This window comes from Schistocerca gregaria, chromosome 5, assembly GCF_023897955.1.
Source record: "Schistocerca gregaria isolate iqSchGreg1 chromosome 5, iqSchGreg1.2, whole genome shotgun sequence".
NCBI lineage: Eukaryota > Metazoa > Arthropoda > Insecta > Orthoptera > Acrididae > Schistocerca > Schistocerca gregaria.
In genome coordinates, this window is record NC_064924.1 from 591,320,379 (window position 1) to 591,336,142 (window position 15,764).

General features: G+C 41.2%; 1 protein-coding gene across 1 annotated transcript in view; it reads right to left on the bottom strand.

Annotated features, from left to right (window-relative positions):
* The window catches only part of LOC126272551 (zwei Ig domain protein zig-8-like), a 196,108-nt gene that overhangs the window by 166,438 nt on the left and 13,906 nt on the right, over window positions 1-15,764 (bottom strand). The window lies entirely within an intron of this gene.

A 15,764-nucleotide genomic window follows, 5' to 3' on the forward strand; every position in this document is an offset into this window, starting at 1 on the left:
TACCATCGAGAGTAAACTTTGCCTCATCAGTAAATAAAATGTATTTGACTAACTGCCGATTAGTATTTAACCATTTGCACAACTCCAAGTGAAGGGCAGTATGTCCCGGATGTAAATGATACACTTTTTGTTTATGGTAGGGATAGAGATCATTTTACTTCAGTGTATGCCATACCTTAGAATGTGTGGTGATACCTGGACTGCAATGAACAGCATCCATAATATCCACATCATCGTCTTCTTCAAGTATCGAGCGCTCGTACTGATTATGAACGGTATGTAGAGAACTTGTCGCCCGTAACATTCGAAATACTATTCTAATGGTTCGCGCATTCGAAATTCTCCGAGTTGGATAATGTAAGCGATATTAGTTAACTGCAGCCATAGCATTACCATCACATTTGCCATAAATAAACACCAAATCGACTTGTTCTTCTGTCGTAAATTTAAAAGGCATCTATATTTCATAAATAATCTACAAACTACAACAGTTACTATGAGTTTACACTTAAATACACAGTTGTTACTATATTATTTCACTAAACAATACAGAAAACTAGCTCGTTAGAAGGTTAGGAAACGATTGAAACAACACACTAACGTTTGACAACAATGGCATCAACGTTTCTACGTATAAAAAGTAAACAAATTTACGTGTATAATAATCTTTGCTTCCCCTTGATGTTCTTAAAAACTTCTGCAGATAACCTTCAGGGACATGTTTTATTAGATTCACTAGACCAATAACAACAAAGTAAAAAGTAATGGGAATCGCGCTTTACTTTAACCTCGAACAGTTTTGCGATGGCTTCACATAAGCGAAGTTGCTAAATTTCCCGTCAAATCTTTTATTAGTCGTAACTAAAAATTTGCAGACCTATGTTTACACGAACTTTGATTTAGTTTTACTTGTAAAATAAAACATTAAAATATTTGCATAACTTAATGAATCACCCATCATACATACACAAGGTGATTCATGAAGGTATGCAAATATTTTAATATGTTATTCTACAAGTAAAACAAAAAAACGTATATATATGTTGATAGTGACCGGACCAAATATCTCACAATATAAGCATCAAACGAAAAAACTACAAAGAACGAAACTCGTCGAGCTTGAAAGGGGAAGCAAGATGGCGATAGGGTTCGCCCGCTAGATGACGCTGTAATTTGTCAAACGGATATCAACTGCGTTTTTATTACATATTCGTGTAGTATGTACAGAAATATGAATGTTTTAGTTGGACCCCTTTTCTCGTTTTGTGACAGATGGTGCTGTAATAGTCACAAACTTATAAGTACGTGGTATCACGTAACATTCCGCCAGTGCGGACGGTATTTGCTTCGTGATACATTACCCGTGTTAAAATGGACCGTTTTCCAGTTGCGGAAAAGGTCGATATCGTGCTGATGTATGGCTATTGTGATCAAAATGCCCAATGGGCGTGTGCTATGAATGCTGGTCGGTAATATCTATGCACCATGAATTGCATGGCGACGACTTTGAAAGTAATGTGCAGTTCTGCCACTGAGTACAAGAGATATTTTTTGCACGCGTTCTAATTGGCGACGAATCGTCATTCACCAACAGCGGTAACGTAAACAGCCATAATATGCACTATTGGGCTACGGAAAATCTACGATGACTGCGACAAGTGGATCATCAGTGACCTTGTCGAGTTAATGAATGGTTCGGCGTTATGGGAGGAAGGATAATTGGACTCCACTTTATCGATGGGAATCTAAATGGAGAAATGTATGTTAATTTCCTACGTAATGTTCTACCGATGTTACTACAAGATGTTTCACAGCATGACTGAATGAAAAAGTACTTCCAACATGATGGATGTCCGGCATATAGCTGGCGTGCAGTTGAAGCGGTACTGAATAGCGTATTTCATGACAGGTGGATTGGTCGTCGAAGCACCATACCATGACCCGCACATTCACCGGATCTGAGGTCCCCGTATTTCATTCTGTGGGGAAAGTTGAAGGATATTTGCTGTCGTTGTCCACCGACAACGCCTGACAACATGCGTCAGCGCATTGTCAATGCATGTGCGAACATTACGGAAGGCGCACTACTCGCTGTTGAGAGGAATGTCGTTCCACGTATTGCCAAATGCATTGAGGTTGACTGACATAATTTTGAGCATTTATTGCATTAATGTGCTATTTACAGGTAATCGCGCTGTAACAGCATGCTTTCTCAGAAATGATAAGGTCACAAAGGTACATGCACCATATTGGAACAACCGAAGTAAAATGTTCTAACGTACCTACGTTCTGTATTATAATTTAAGAAACCTGTGTTACCAACTGTTCGTCTAAAATTGTGAGCCATATATTTGTGACTATTACAGCGCCATCTATCACAAAGCGAAAAAAGTGGTCCAACTAAAACATTCATATTTCTTTATGTACTACATGAATATGTAATAAAAAAGGGGGTTCCTATTTTAAAAAACACAGTTGACTACCTATGGTAACGACATCTAGCAGGCCAACCTGTGCGCCATCTGGTTTCTCCCTTCAAGCTCGACAAGATTCGTTATTTGTAGTTTTTTCGTTTGACGCTTATTTCGTCAGATATTTGGCCCGGTCGCGATCAATGGACAACCCTGTATAGATGTAGAAATATTGTGGTGTCTATTCTTTCGGACAAATCAAGGTCATTGGGGACGGAGCTGAGATTTTATTCAGGATGGGAAAGGAACTAGACCGTAGTGTCTCACAGGGACCATCCCAGCATTTGCTGGGCCGATTTATGGACGTCACGGATAACTGACATGTTTGGTACACAAACTTACGTCAAACTACACGTCCTGCTATATCAAAATTGGGCAGTGGAGTTCAGCAACATACTATTGTAGAAGAACATAACCCTGTTACTGTAATTAAGAAATTATTAGAGGTTGTTACTTATTGTATGAAAAATATAGAGAATGTGTTTTTTTCCTGTATTTTAGTGAACTTTGTACACTTACAAATCTGTCGATTGATAGACGACGACGAGAAAGAAGTTCACCTCCTTTTCGAAAAACAAGATATTTATATTCTTCACTTCCGGAAAATTTGTATACATAAATGTTTGGCAACTCTTACACAGTCTTTACTCGGTTTCATCACTACAATATCAATTTTCATTACATGTAACAATACGTTCTGAGCGACGGCCTAGCAACACGCCCTCTTTCCACAAGATACATATTAACAGTCCTCCTTCTTTAATAAACCAATTGTCTTTTTTTTTTAAAGTCCACACTCAAAGATTCAGAACTCCTATCGTTACTGGGATTGCGCGCCAAGGAGATTCTTGCTGGCTAGCTGCCCTTCACTTCACTTCAAATACTTTTTGAATCAAATTTACATTTGCGGTATTTACATACATTACTGAGCTTCTCGGAATAAAATCAGGCACAAATTAGATAAAAAAAGGTCATTAAGTCTCACATAATATTACAGTCTCCTCTGCCTTCCTTCTGAAGCACCCTGCCAAACGTCGTCATCGAAATCTGTGCTCCCTTTGTCTTCAAAACGCCATTAAATTTCATTATTTCCCTCTTAAAACAACATGTTTTGAGTGTAAACTGTTATACTGAAGTATATTACACAGTAAATAATATAAATCGTGTAATACGCAATCAGACGTGCTGTATCCGTTTGTTACTCGATGTTCAACAGCCATAATAAACTTTTAAACGATTCATAAAGACATCAATGTATTAAAGTGGCCTTTTACTTCTTAAGACTCACATTCATAACGAAGTAAATGTACTATTGGAAAGAAACGGCAGCGGACGCCATGTGTCAAAGTTAGTAATCAGGACATGTACTGACAACACAACATAGCTGTCACCCCAGTGCAGAAGCACACAATGAAGGTTAAGGGAAGAGATGCTACTAGCCACAAGGCGTCATTGCTGTTGATTTGTGACAAATAACCGAGAGAAAAATTCGATATGTATCAATCTGATCAGCCCGCCCGATGGAAGATTAAAAAGAGTCTTTCGGAAGACTCAGAGCGGAAAGAATTGGCTTGCTGAAGTACTTAGGAAAGAGTGCATGCGTTTGAAGTTCTCTCCAGCGAGAGTTAATATCTCTCTAGTATCTTCAGATGAAAAGGAATAAACAGCACTAAAATGGGCAGTCACAGAAATCTGACAGACAAACGTAAGTACCAAATTGTGTAAAAACTTAGGATAGCAGTACGAATACATAAGTGATCGATGAAGTAAGGAAGTACAACAATAGACAGAGTAAGATGACAATGCAGCAGTATAAATCACTTAGGAATTAAAACAAAAAGTCAAATATTATTTATTTTTTGGTAAAATCTATAAGTTGTATAATCTGCTTGTAGTTGATAATCCTCGGGTATTGTGGTATCACATCCTGAGGTAAAATTTGGGTGAATTAAATTAAGCCGTTAAACCACCGTGATCTCAACGATCTGTAAGGCACGTACAATCGTATCATAATATGAAACTTATGAAACATCCATAAGTAATCTTAGATAATAACGTGTCATAACTGAGCGATATTCTAATTTGCATCAGTATTAAAATGGACCGCTGGTTAAGTAGGAAGTACAGACGAGCAAAGACGACATGGTTGCACGAATGTGTGAAGAACACGAAACGAAAACGGTCATCGAAACGACTGATTCAGCACACAGAAAAGTCAAAACAAGACATCAGCTTTATGCGTGTGGTGGGAATTCTACTATTGTACACAGAGGAGAGAGGAAATAGGTCTATGTGTGCACTGAAAACTGTGCAAGAGGGGGTTACACCCTAGCGATGTGATGCAACAAGAAACTGCAGTCGATACGGAGAACACAGGAAATCCATTATTAGAGTTTAAGATAGCTTTGGAAGATTTGTGTACATCGTGCCTTCATATTTTCTACAATCATTGGGGAAGTTGCAACCACAAAACTGTTCAGTTTGATGTATGCAAAAACACAGACTTGCATGGGAGTGAAATATAGGTTGTAGGAAAACTGGAGAAGAAGAGAGTCGACGCATTTGAGATGTGACGTTGTGGAAGGATGGTGCAAATTTGGTGGACTGGTAAGATAAAAAATACAGATGTTCTCCGAAGATTTGGCAAAGATATAAGAATTTGTAAAACGCTAACAAGAAAGGACATGATACATGAAAAGATTGTCGCAAAAGAGGAACTCGTGAGGGACTGGTTAAGAAAAATGTGCGCATTCCTATATCCTCCGGTCCGTTACAAGTTTTTGGTATGTATCAGGTCACACTTGCAACTTGTAACTCTATCCTAATGTATTGTCATGTGTATGGGAGTGAAACATGGGTTGTAGGAAATCTGGAGAAGAAGAGAATCGACGCATTTGAGATGTGACGTTGTAGAAGGATGGTGCAAATTTGGTGGACTGGTAAGATAAACAATACAGATGTTCTCCGAAGATTTGGCAAAGATATCAGAATTTGTAAAACGCTCACAATAAAGGACATGATACATGAAAAGATTGTCGCAGAAGAGGAACTCGTGAGAGACTGGTTAAGAAAAATGTGCGCATTCCTATATCCTCCGATCCGTTACAAGTTTTTGGTATGCATCAGGTCACACTTGCAACCTGTAACTCTATCCTAATGTATTGTCATGTGTATGGGAGTGAAACATGGGTTGTAGGAAATCTGGAGAAGAAGAGAATCGACGCATTTGAGATGTGACGCTGTAGAAGGATGGTGCAAATTTGGTGGACTGGTAAGATAAACAATACAGATGTTCTCCGAAGATTTGGCAAAGATATCAGAATTTGTAAAACGGTCACAATAAAGGACATGATACATGAAAAGATTGTCGCAAAAGAGGAATTCATGAGAGACTGGTTAAAAAAAAAAGTGCGCATTCCTATATCCTCCGGACCCTTACAAGTTTTTGGTATGCATCAGGTCACACTTGCAACTTGTAACTCTATCCTAATGTATTGTCATGTGTATGGGTGTGAAACATGGGTTGTAGGAAATCTGGAGAAGAAGAGAATCGACGCATTTGAGATGTGACGCTGTAGAAGGATGGTGCAAATTTGGTGGACTGGTAAGATAAAAAATAAAGATGTTCTCCGAAGATTTGGCAAAGATATCAGAATTTGTAAAACGCTCACAAGAAAGGACATGATACATGAAAAGATTGTCGCAAAAGAGGAATTCATGAGGGACTGGTTAAAAAAAATTGCGCATTCCTATATCCTCCGGTCCCTTACAAGTTTTTGGTATGCAGCAGGTCACACTTGCAACTTGTAACTCTATCCTAATGTATTGTCATGTGTCCTACCATTCTGTTACTTTCTTCAGTTATCCTCTCTTCTTTGATTTTGGAGAGAAACTACTTATTTCCTGTGTCCTAGTAATTTTCAGCATCCTTCTGTAATAGCATATCTCAAATGCTTCAGTTCCCTTCTTTTCCACTTTTCGTAAATATACTGCCGCATAAAAAGACGGGGTACCTGCAAACGGTACGGCAAAACATATCGATAGGGTTACAAGCACAGCGTTATATACTCTGTTCCCTTCGTGAACACACGCAACTGGTGCAGCTTACACCTGTTTTCCGTATTCCTGCCCTGTATGTTATTGGGAATATATCGTCAAAGCGGATGACTCCTGGGAGCAGCCGTGGGCTCGCACAGTGTTATTTATTAAAAATGTTATAGTGTACTCTGTCATATTTTATTACCCACGGGAGGCACAGAGGTTTAGAACTGAGCGTTACATCAGTCTCAGCCAGTCACATGAAACATTTCGAATGTTTTTGTACTATAGAAAACGTAGATATGTACATACTGCAAGCACCACTACGTGACACAGTAGATCTTGATATGTGATCGCACTAATCAGAAGACCCGAGAGGCAGACTCGCAATGTTCTGACATTGTGCTGTACGATATAGTTCTAATTTAAGCTGCCTTTTTCTTATATGAGTCATCAGTTTTCTAACTGGTTTGATGCGGCCCGCCCAGAATTCCTCAAGTTCCAAGCTCTTCATCTCAGAGTGTCACTTGCAACCTATGTCCCCAATTATCTGCTGGATGTATACCAATCTCTGCCTTCCCCTACAAATTTTGCTTTTTACAGCGCCCTCTAGTACCACGGAAGTCATTCTCTGATGCCATAACGGATGTCCTATCATCCTGTCCCTTCTTCTTGTCAGTGTTTTACACATATTTCTTTCCTCTCCGATTCTGCACAGAACCTCCTCAATCCTTATCTTATCAGTTCGTCTGTAACACCACATCTCAAATTCTTCGATTTTCTTCTGTCCCAGTTTTCCCATAGTCCATGTTTCACTACTACGCAATGCTGTACTCCAAACATAAAGTTTCACAAATTTCTTGCTCATATTAACGCAATTGTTGGCGCTAGTAGACGCCTCTTGGCCAGGAATGCCCTTTTTGCCAGTGCTAGTCTGCTTCTAATGTCTTCCTTGCTGCGACCGCCACTGCTTATTTTGCTACACAGGTAACAGATGTCCTTATATTCATCTAATTCATGACTATCAATTCAGATGTTATATTTCTCGCTGTTCTCATTTCTGCTACTTCTCACTACTCTCATGGTTCAAATAGCTCTGAGCACTATGGGACTTAACTGCTGTGGTCATCAGTCCCCTAGAACTTAGAACTACTTAAACCTAACTAACCTAAGGACATCACAGACATCCATGCCCGAGGCAGGATTCGAACCTGCGACCGTAGCGGTCGCTCGGTTCCAGACTGTAGTGCCTAGAACCGCTCGGCCACTCTGGCCGGCCTTCTCATTACTTTCGTCTTTCTTCGAATTACATTGAATTTATATTCTGTGCACTTTGGACATTCCATTCCGTTCAGAAGATCATTTAACCCTTTTTAACTTTCTCTCAGAATAGCAGTCATCAGCGAATCTTTTCACTGATATCTTTTCACATTGAATTTTCATTTCACTCCTGAAACTTTCTTTTATTTTCATCATTGCTTCTTCGATGTACAGATTTAACAGTAGGGACGAAAGACGGCATCCCTGCCCTACATCATTTTTAATATGCGTGCTTCGTTCTAGGTCGTCCACTCTTACTATTCCCTCTTGGCTCACGCGTACATTGTGTATTACCCATCTTCCCCTATATCTGACCATTAATAGTTCTCAGAATTTAGAATATCTTGCACAATTTTACGCTTTTTCCAGGTCGACAAACGCTATGAACGGGTCTTGATTTTTCATTAGTCTTTTCTTATTATCAGCCGCAACGTCAGAAATACCTGTCTCGTGCCTTTACCTTTCCTAAAGCCAAAATAATCGTCATCTAACACTTCCTCAGTTTTCTTCTCCATTCCTCTGTACATTATTCTTGTGAGCAATTTGTATGCGTGATCTGTTAAGATGATGGTCCGATAACTCTAGGACTTGTCAGCTGTTCCAGTGTCCGGACTTGTGTGGACGATATTTTGCTGAAAATCGAGTAGAATGTCGCCAGACTCGTACAGTACATTCTACACACTAGTGTGAACAGTCGTTTCGCTAAAATTCCCCAAAATATTTTAGAGATTCTGATGTCATGTTATCTATCCCTTCTACCTTATTTCATCTTAAGTCCACTAAAGCTCTCTTAAATTCGGATTCTAATACTAGATCCCCTCTCCCTTCTATAGCTACTCAAGTTCCTTCCTCTGTCGTACCAGCCAAGCCTTCCCCCTCATATAGCCCTTCAGTGTACTCTTTCCACCTATTCTCTCTCTTCTTTGGATTTAGCAGCGGAATCCCCCGTTACCCTCTCAATGACACCACTGTTTCAATTTCAGCAAATGCTCTTTTGACTTTCCTACATGTTGAGTGAGTCCTTCACAAAAATATTTCTTTTTCGATTTCTTTACATTTTTCACGCAGCTATTTCCCTGCACGTCCAAGGTATTTCATACCTCAGCGACTTGTATGGTATTCCTGAATTCCCATAAACGTTTTTGTTCTTCCTTCTGTCATCGATCAGTTTCTGCTACCCATGGCTACATTCTTTGTGCGTATGTTTTTCTTTACAACTTCTGACTGCCCATTTTAGATTTATCCATTGCTCGTTAACTGTACTGTATACAGAGCTATTTCTTATTGCTGTATCTATAAACTTCAAGCGCATCTCGTCTCCTTAGCCCATCCGAAACCACTCCTTTGCATACTTATTGTTCCTGACTAACCTCTTAAAACTGAAACTACTCTTTACTAAATTGTGATGTATGTCTATATCTGCGTTCATATTATTTATGGATCATATGTTGAAAACAATAGACAGGCTGGGTGAGATCAAGATATGGGAACACAAAATAAGCAGTCTTGCATATGCGGATGACTTAGTTGTGATGGCAGATTCGATTGAAAATTTGCAAAGTAATATTTCAGAGCTAGATCAGAAATGTAAGGACTATGGTATGAAGATTAGCATCTCCAAAACGAAAGTAATGTCAGTGGGACAGAAATAGAAACGGATTGAGTGCCAAATAGGAGGAACAAAGAACAGGTGGACAGTTTCAAGTACTTTGGATGCATATTCTCACAGGATGGCAGCATAGTTAAAGAACTGGAAGCGAGGTGTAGCAAAGCTAATGCAGTGAGCGCTCAGCTACAATCTACTCTCTTCTGCAAGAAGGAAGTCAGTATCAAGACTAAGTAATTTGTGCACCGTTCAATCTTTCGACCAACTTTGTTGTATGGGATCGAAAGCTGGGTGGATTCAGGTTACCTTGTCAACAAGGTTGAGGTTACGGATATGAAAGTAGCTAGGATGATTGCAGGTACTTGTAGATGGGAACAATGGCAGGAGGGTGTCCACAATGAGGAAATCAAAGAAAAACTGTGAATGAACTCTATAGATGTAGCAGTCAGGATGAACAGGCTTAGATGGTGCGGTCATGTTACACGCATGGGAGAAGCAAGGTTACCCAAGAGACTCATGGGTTCAGCAGTAGAGGGTAGGAGGAGTCGGGGCAGACCAAGGAGAAGGTACCTGGATTCGGTTAAGAAAAATTTTGAAGTAATAGGTTTAACATCAGAAGAGGCACCAATGTTAGCACTGAATAGGGGATCATGGAGGAATTTTATAAGGGGGGCTATGCTCCAGACTGAACGCTGAAAGGCATAATCAGTCTTAAATGATGATGATGATGATGATGATGATGATGTCTATATCTTCTCCTGGATACACCTTACAATCCAGTATCTGATTTCGAGAGCTCTGAGTGATCATGATGTAACCTAACTGAAATCTTCTCGTATCACCCTGCCTTTTCCAAGTATACCTCCTATGCTTGTGATTCTCGAACAAAGTATTCTCTATTACTAGCAAAAAAATTATATCAGAAATCAATTAGTCTTCCTCGTCTGTCATTACTTGCCCCAAGCCCGTATTATCCTGTAACCTTTTCTTCTACAGTTTCCTCTACACCTGCATCCAAGTCCCCCTAGATTGTTACCTTTTCATCTCCTTCTATGCACTGTATTACACTTTCAATATGCTTATAAACTTTCTCTATCTCTTCGTCTTCAGCTTGCTATGTCGTCATATATACCCGAATTACCGTTGTCGGTGTTGGTTTGCTGTCGATTCTGGTGAGAGCACCTTTAACACTGAACTGTTCACAGTAACAGACTTGTCTTTTCTTATTATTCATAACGAATCCTGCTCCCCTTTTTCCCATTTTGTGCTGCTATTGATGTAACCCTATACTCACCTGATCAAAAATAATTTTCGTCTATCTGTTTCACATCAGTGGCCTATTCTGTATCTAGATTGAGCCTTTGCAGTTCCCTTTTTAGATTTTGTAGCTTCCAAAACACATTCAAGGGTCTCATATTCCACGCTCCGTCTCGTAGATCGTTATCGTTTCGTTGGTTATTGAATATTTTTATCCTGGTCACCTTCCTCTTGGAAACCCCCTCCCGGAGATCCGAATGGAGGACTATCCCGGAATCCCTCGCCAATGGAGAGATCATCATGGCTGTTTTTCAATAAAAGTCGACATTTCCTGTGGATATCGGTTACGTGCCTTTAATGCAGTGCTTTCCATTGGCTTCTGCATCCTCATGCCGTTTATAAATGCCGATTCTTGCACCCTTAGGGGCAGTTTCCCACCCCAAGGACAAGAGACTGCAATGATCGCTAGTCCGCTCCTCCGCCCAACTGGGCAAGGCCATTGGCAAAATGGTTCAAATGGCCCTGAGCACTATGCGACTTAACTTCTGAGGTCATCAGTAGCCTAGAACTTAGAACTAATTAAACATAACTAACCTAAGGACATCACACACATACATGCCAGAGGCAGGATTCGAACCTGCGACCGTAGCAGTCGCTCGGTTCCAGACTGTAGCGCCTAGAACCGCACGGCCACATCGGGCCGGCGGCCATTGGCGGAATAAGGGTGACTTCTTACGCCGGAAGTCTTCGGCAGCCATTGCTGATTATTATGAAGTTGCCAAGAGTAAGTCTATTCACTAAAATACTGGGCTGATTGAGCTGAATATAAATCTGTATCAACAGAGACACTGTAACACCCACTCCAAGTCCTACGGCGGTCGTGGCCTTTCATAACCCACATGTACACAGCACATCAACGTTCCTTTGGAGAATGTTTTTAGATATTGTGTGCGACAAGGAAGATAATAGAAGCATTTGAGATGTAGTGCTACAGAAGAATGTTGAAAATTAGGTGGACCGATAAGGTAAGGAGTGAGAATTTTCTGCACAGAATCGAAAGAAGCATGTGGAAAACACTGAGAAGAAAACGCTACAGGATGATAGGTCACCTGTTAATACATCAGGAAATAACCGTATTAATACAGCAGGGAGTGACTACGATGGTCCTAGGGGGAGCTATAGAGGGTAATATCTGTAGAGGAAAAACATTTATTGGAATATATTCGCCGGCCGTTGTGGCCGAGCGGTTCTAGGCGCTTCAGTCTGGAACCACGCGACCGCTACGTTCGCTGATTCGAGGAGGAGGGGGAGGAGGTTAGTGTTTAACGCCCCGTCGACAACGATGTCATTAGAGACGGGGCGCAAGCTCGGGTTAGGAAAGGATGGGGAAGGACATCGGCCGTGCCCTTTTTTAAGGAACCAAACCGGCATTTGCCTGAAAAGATTTAGGGAAATCACGGAAAACCTAAATCAGGATGGCTGGAGACGGGATTGAACCGTCGTCCTACCGAATGCGAGTCCAGTGTGCTAACCACTACGCCACCTCGCTCGGTCGCTGATTCGAATCCTGCCGCGGACATGGATGTGTGTGATGTCCTAAGGTTAGTTAGGTTTAAGCAGTTCTAAATTCTAGGGGAATGATGACCTCAGAAGTTAAGTCCCATACTGCTCAGGGCCATTTGAACCATTTTTGGAATACATTCGGCAAATAATATAGGACGTACGTTGCAAGTGTACTCTGAGATGAAGATGTTGGCACAGGGAAGGAATTTGTGGCGGGTCACATTACCCCAGACGGACTACATTGTACTCGAAACAAAGTATTAAAAGACTGTATGGTAGCATCTCTAGCCTGTCATCGACCATGTGATCTCTGAAGCCAGATACGATAGTGGAAAGTTAGAGAAGAACACCAAGAATTAGTTGGGCCAGCAGAAGGAAATTTTATTGACAGACTCTTGAGAGTGTATAGTCAAACAATCACACCGACAAAGCCATACGTATCTGAGTAGGGTCGACGTGGCGCGCGAAATTTCAGCTCTGGTACCCCGTATGCTCTGCTGTTGCAGCAGTGCAGACTGCAATTCTTTCATGGAGACGACCGTAGAGATGACGTATGTAGTCTTACATAGCTGCTCTGTAATTTCGACATCGCGCCTCAGTTTGGCCAGATTTATTGCCGGACGTGACGTTTCATCCAGTTCTGAACATGCTCAGTGTGGTGTAGATCTGGGAATCGTTCTGGTCAGGATAGTCGGTGTCAGCCTTGGAGAGCATGTCGGGTGGCGCACGATGTATGTAGACGTGCACTGTCGTGTTGGAAAAGCACGTCCTCTTGTTGGTACACTAATGTTAAATCGACGGAACGTACGATATTTTGGACCTAACGAGCACTGTTCACTGTCCTCTCTGCTACCGCCATAGGAAAACAGCCATTGTAAAATATGACTATCCACACCATGATGCCTTGCGTGCCTCTCTCGTGTCCTCCCAGGACTTTGGCGATCACCTGCACAGAGCCACACCGTTACGATCATCGTTGGCAATAAGGCAGTGGCGAGTCTCATCACAGAAGGCAAAACAGATCTCCATTCGTCCATCCACAAGAGCCTGTCGCGACACTTCTAGAGGCGGACTGCTCCATTGCGGGACCTCAGAGGAAATACTCGGTAATATACCGTGGGTCGAGAGTGTAATTTGCAGTGATGACGTGGTGCGACTCGATACGACACTTTATAAGATGCGTTTCTATGGCATGCATCTGTGCAGCGCTTCCATCTAGACCCAGGATGACGAGGATGACAGTTGGGGATAACATCGATACACCGTGAAGACACAGGTTTTGCGATGTGACATCACTGCCTCCCGTAGACGCACAACACGACCTATCTCAGCGCTGTCAGTTGCACGAATGGTTCAAGTCCACGTTCTCGCGTCATGCTAACAATCTTGCTCACACGGTTGGATTTCCGTATGGTACAGCATACGGTTACTACTGGCTCTGGAGATGAACGACTGATGAGAGGCTTGCAGCGTTCCACGGCTGATAACGTGGTACTTGGTATGACCGCAGCGCTGTGCGTTTGATCATCACATTAACTGCTGTCTCTAGTGTCCCGCCCAAGTACGTCACTTCTTAGTCACTTGTATGAATGTGTACTTTTCTCATTTTCTATTAGTGCAGGTCAAACTGGGAGGAAGCCCACGCTGGAAGTTGTGAACACCTGTTATCCAAGAACATTAGCATGCTATATCAGAGAAAAATAATTGAGATTACGAAATTACCACTTACAATTTTTGGTTCTACGTACATAAGATGGTTGAGAACTACTCTGGAATGTCAGACGACAACTGAGTGAAAAACAGAAGAGATACAAAAAATTGCATGTAGTATTGGATACTGCATATCTCTATCGATTCTTAAAGTGGTGCAGTAGCAGAGCGTACGACTAGGAGGCAGAAGTGTTGGAACATGTAGACAAATAATCTCTTTTACACACTCGCATGAAATTAATTAGAGTGTGTGTGTTGGGGCTTACGGGCTCTCAACGTCGAAGTCATCAGCGCCCTGCCAGACATTAAAAAAACGAATGTGGATAGACTTAGCAAAACCGAAGCACACACGCAAAGAAAGCAGGAAAAGAAGGAAAATGCTATACAAGGACGTAAAACGTAAGGAAAACGAAAACGTAGCAGCAAGAATGCCACAGAAAATGGTCAATGTCTGGCCGCTTACATAAAATAAGAGCGAGATTGTCACACAGTGAACAAATTAAGACCTTCTCGCTAAAGTCTTTGTAAAAACATTTGACAAGTTCCAGAACTTTAAAACTTTAACCACATTCGTTTGATTGTTTCCTAAAAGAGATGGTATATCAGCTGGCAATCAGCCGCGGCCCGCTGGTCAGAAAATAAAACGCAATCCAATAAAACGTGGCGCACAGTGACCTGGATGCCACAAGCACCACACATTGGAGGGTCCTCACGCCGAAGCAGGAAGACAAGCGTCATAGGACTGTGGCCTATCCGAAGCCGATTGAAAAGAACCTCGTTCCGTCTACGGGACTGAAAGAAAGTACACGAGCCTACAGAAGGGCTGTAAGGTGACAGTATCCATGAACAGATCAGATGCTCCCACAAATTATTGTGAGTGTATAAATTATTGTACTTTTGGTAAGTAAACGAATATTTAAATTTATTCATGAACACAATACCATTTCATGTAGTAATCTGGATGTAAAAGTTCCGTAAAGAAAAGAAATCGTCCAGAAGGTGATCACGCACCTTGTATGATCACGTGAAAGGCGCATTTCTTGTTGATTCGTTGCCGCCGACCCTTGCTCGCTGTTCACGAGATTAGGGCTTGTGACGCATCCCAGGGAAGCGATGCCAACTCTGTGGGGATTGTTAGTAGCAGTGAGGCGACTGACAATGGATAACATGTGGATACGGCCAAAAAAACTGATTAAATTAACATTTGGGACAGAATATCGAGAGCCCAAGAGACTCACGAGTATTTCTAGTAAAATAATGAAACAATTATAGTTGAAAAAGTGTATGGCATAGCTAGCTACAGTTTTACAGTTTCTGTTAGTTTAATATTTTAACGTTTCGTGTCGACAAACGAAGTCAGGAGTGAATTTACAACTGAAATGGGATAACTCTAGGCCTCTTCTTTCTGTCAGTCATTTTTCTACAAAAGTAAAAACAAATGGAGCGATGCATTCAAGTGTGGCTTGCCGGCAACTCGAAGGTAAAATAGCACAATATGGCATAGTCCATAGGCGACTACTTTCATCATACAAGAAGGATCAAGACTTACTTTTAACATACATATTAGGATAGAGCCAAAAAACCAATATTGCGTGTTGGATTAGATGACACAAAATTAAAATATTTGTGGTGATGAAAGTAATATTGACATTTACGAGGTCATAAATATTAACAGACTATTTTAGAACACTAAAAAAACAGTAAAAATGTGGTGCAGTTAATTAACTGCAATAAAACTAGCAATTAACTATGTACGAGATTCGTGCAGCAGTAGTATACGCGTACGTATCTGACACTGT